Source organism: Gossypium arboreum, chromosome 12 (assembly GCF_025698485.1).
Source record: "Gossypium arboreum isolate Shixiya-1 chromosome 12, ASM2569848v2, whole genome shotgun sequence".
NCBI lineage: Eukaryota > Viridiplantae > Streptophyta > Magnoliopsida > Malvales > Malvaceae > Gossypium > Gossypium arboreum.
This window is the reverse complement of record NC_069081.1, coordinates 99,425,523-99,429,183: the sequence shown is the minus strand read 5'-3', so window position 1 is coordinate 99,429,183 and position 3,661 is coordinate 99,425,523. Positions and strand designations below refer to the sequence as shown.

Here is a 3,661-nt window from a genome sequence, read left to right as displayed (position 1 = left end):
GAAAATTGTATTTTGATTTTGATTTTCCTTTTTTGCTTTCTCTCTTTTCTTTTCGGCTATAAAGCCTATTTTTTTCAATTGTAAGAGGGTTCCCTTACGAACGCACGCTATACAGACACACATTTGGCATACCAAAGACAAAGAAAAAAACAATCAAAAGGTGATTTGAAGCATCTTGTATTCCTTTTCTTTGAATCGGTTCCATCTTTTTTTTTTGTTTTGTTTTTAGCATTACGAAGTAAAACAGAGGCTTACCTCGTGAGTCCGCCTTGGACTCCTCCTTGCTTCATCGAAATCGAGGGTAGAGGAGAGGTCTCGAGGCTGAAAACGGTTTTCAAAAGGCGAGTATGCCTGCTATTGGGGACGATGGAGGCGAGAGCCAAATGATTTGGCTGAAGGTCGGCTGGAAAAGAAAAATGGGGGCTAGGGTTTTGAATGGCTAAATAGCCAAATTTCGGGTCTTTTAAAGGTCTGAATACGGCGTCGTTTTGGGCCTGATTCAGTGGCTCCAAAAACGGTGTCGTTTAGATGGTTGGGGCTCCGCGCGTTGACCCGTTCTAGGACCTGGATCCGGCTCTACGCCTCAAATGGGGAATTTGCAATATCAGTCATTCCCTTTACGCCGTATTTTTAATCAGTTTTTATTCGTATCTCATTTTTTTAATTAGGCCCGTTTGTTTGAGCGTGCTTGCACTTTGGTCTATGCCTCAGCATTGCGTTTTGGGGTCTGGACTATTTCCAGTGTAGCACCCCAAACCCAGCCCAGAAGTTATGGCCGGATCCGGCATGCCACATCAAAAACGTAAATAAAAAATTTCCATTCTAAGTCCAGAAAATCGTACTTGATGTTCAAAAGATTAATTTCATTATAGGTTCAAGTGAATGGAAGCTGTGCACCAGGTAGGAAACCAGAAAAGAGGTGGTGAGTCCATCGGACTGCTTAAGTACCAAGCTCCCTTCGGATCCAATCCTAGACATGCATACTGCCATTGCCACACCTTAACGTCATGGATATTTCTAGGAAACCGATTTGATTAAGTCATTTTTAGGAAAAGTGATTAATTTTGGAAAATACTTTCATTGCGGAAGCTTTGCTTGTTGTCGTGTTATTTTGAAATCAACTGTTGTTTTTGAAAATGTGCCCTAAAGCTATCCAATTTCAACAGTTAAAATAAGTATTACCTATCTTAGTAATACATATTAAAAACCATCAAAAATAAATAAGCGGCCTTATTACATTTAAAAGCCCAAAACCTCAAACGTAATTAAAAGGATGTCCAGTTCACTAGAAGAAAATCAAACTTTCAGAACGGGTGGCCACTCCGAATTCCCTCACAGCTCCAAGCCCACTATGGTTGGGGATTACCTGCGTGGATGAAAATAAAAGGGATGAGTTTGGGGAAACTCAGTGTGTAAAATAACCCAACCATAGTCTAAATTAGCTCAACCCACAGAAACAGAATAAGTTGGCCTTAGCCCAGAACAAAATTCAGAATAAAGCCCATAGGCCCATAACAGAACAGAATAGATATTACATGTTTATGCAGAAACCCAACCCAGATTCATCCATAACACCCCCGTGCAGCGTTACACCATGTGGGGAGACTACTCGACCCACCCAACCGCTACATACCATAGAATTTGCAGCATGGCTGCTGAGCGAATAATGTGACAGAGTCACGGATCTGAATAATCGTGGCGGGGCCACGAGCAGATATATGTGGCGAGCCACCGGATCGAATATTTGTGGCGAGCCACCGGATCGAATATTTGTGGCATAGCCACCGAACGCTTCCTCCATAATATAACCCATGTCCCCATGCAACAGATATATAATCATGGCATACATCATACAGAATCAGATCGTCATGCTTTTCAGTCAAAATTAACCCTAGGGGTATAACGGTAATTTTACACCTAGGGGTATAACAGTAATTTTCCATACATAGGGGTATTATAGTAATTTAGCTACTTTTAGCGTTTTCATGTATATCCTAACTATTTACGTACTATCAGAACACTTACCGCGCATACTTACCGAATTGGGCCCGTTGGCCCATGAACTCGATCTTTGGCCCATTAAGCCCAAATTATCAAAATGTACGAAATCGTGCGTACTGCAGTTTATTACTTTAGATTACCAAATATACAAACCCAACTATCTTACGAGCATTCGCACACTCGCAAATTCCCAAAATATCGACTTTTCGGCATTTCGGCTTTTCGGCTTTTGCCAATCTAGTCTATGAGAGGGTGTCAGTTACACACCTGTTTGCGACGATATGCTGACGAGATCCACACACGAACCGCCTACAATTGGATTACTAACACGTTAATTTAATTATTCAAATACAAACTACGTATTAACCCCTTACAATATTCGGCCAACCACACCTAAAGATCATAGTAAGCTTATAAGAAAACAATAAGCAACTCATTAACAAATTTTTGTCAATGTTTACCACATAATCATAATTTCACTGCAAGCTGTCTTCCTGAGCAACAGTTACTAAATCATTTATAACTGGAGCTATGAAACTCCAAATCAAGTTCCGTTAATTTTACTTGAAAATAGACTCATATATCTTCTATCCATAAAATTTTCAGAATTTTTGGTTTAGCCAATCAATACCAGATTTTTCTCAAAGTTTCCCATGTTTCACTGTTTGACTAATCTGACCACTCTTCATTACGAATCAAATTTCTCATTGTACAGAATTCAAAATATGTTCTTGTTTATTTCATTAGAAACTAGACTCAATAAGCTTTAATTACATAATTTATTCACCTTCTAACTCATCTCCCACAATTTATGGTGATTTTCCAAAGTCACGTTACTGCTGCTGTCCCAAGCAGATTTATTACTAAATCACTCTTTCACACATAACTTGCATGCATGTTATTTAAACATGTATATCACCAATCAATCATCACATATCTATGATTTTACTTAAGTATAATCTCCATTTCATCATTTTAAAGCACAACATGTTAGCTGATTTTTCCCTTTAACATCTAAGGCATATGCATGCTCATTTGTTTGGCTCAACTTCACCTATCTTCCATTTTTCATCAAAAGAACATGAAACAATAGCCATTTCCTTCATTTTGATTCATGACTAAATGCTTACAACACAACTAAAAACCAAAATATGCTTCAAGAGTTAAGTTAGAATCAAGAAGAACTCATGAACATCAAGATAGAAGCCAACTACCATGAACTTACCTTCAATTTTCTTCCCCAAGTGACCGAACACTCAAGAGCTTTCTCCTCTCCTTTCTCTTCTCTAACTTTCAACTATGATGAACAAAGATGGACAAAACTTTATTCTTTTCACCCCTTTTTCTTTTAATAAAACTTCATATTTCATCCATTTAATTCTTTAATACAAAAGACATGAAATTCTTATCATGAAACATTTACCTAACCCATTATCATAGAACATTTACCTAACCTATTATCATGGAACATTTACCTAACCTATTATCAATTTGTATCAATTTGTACCATAAATTATGGATATCAAGTGCACATTTTGTCTACAACAACATGATGGTTGGCCACTTCATGTAAAATGGGAGGTTTGTCATGCAAATCCTCCTATTTTGCACTCCTATTTATTTGGCCACTTCAATTTAGCCTATAGCATTTTCAAACATT

The 3,661-nt window shown here is 37.9% G+C and overlaps 1 long non-coding RNA gene across 1 annotated transcript; it reads right to left on the bottom strand.

The window, feature by feature from the left end:
* Window positions 1-1,124: 1,124 nt before the first annotated feature.
* On the bottom strand, window positions 1,125-3,371 carry LOC128285685 (uncharacterized). Its single transcript, XR_008276219.1, has 3 exons — window positions 3,227-3,371; window positions 2,269-2,310; window positions 1,125-1,366 (listed from the first exon to the last, which is right to left on the bottom strand). It is a non-coding gene; the product is annotated as an uncharacterized LOC128285685 (long non-coding RNA).
* Between the last annotated feature and the right edge of the window lie 290 nt (window positions 3,372-3,661).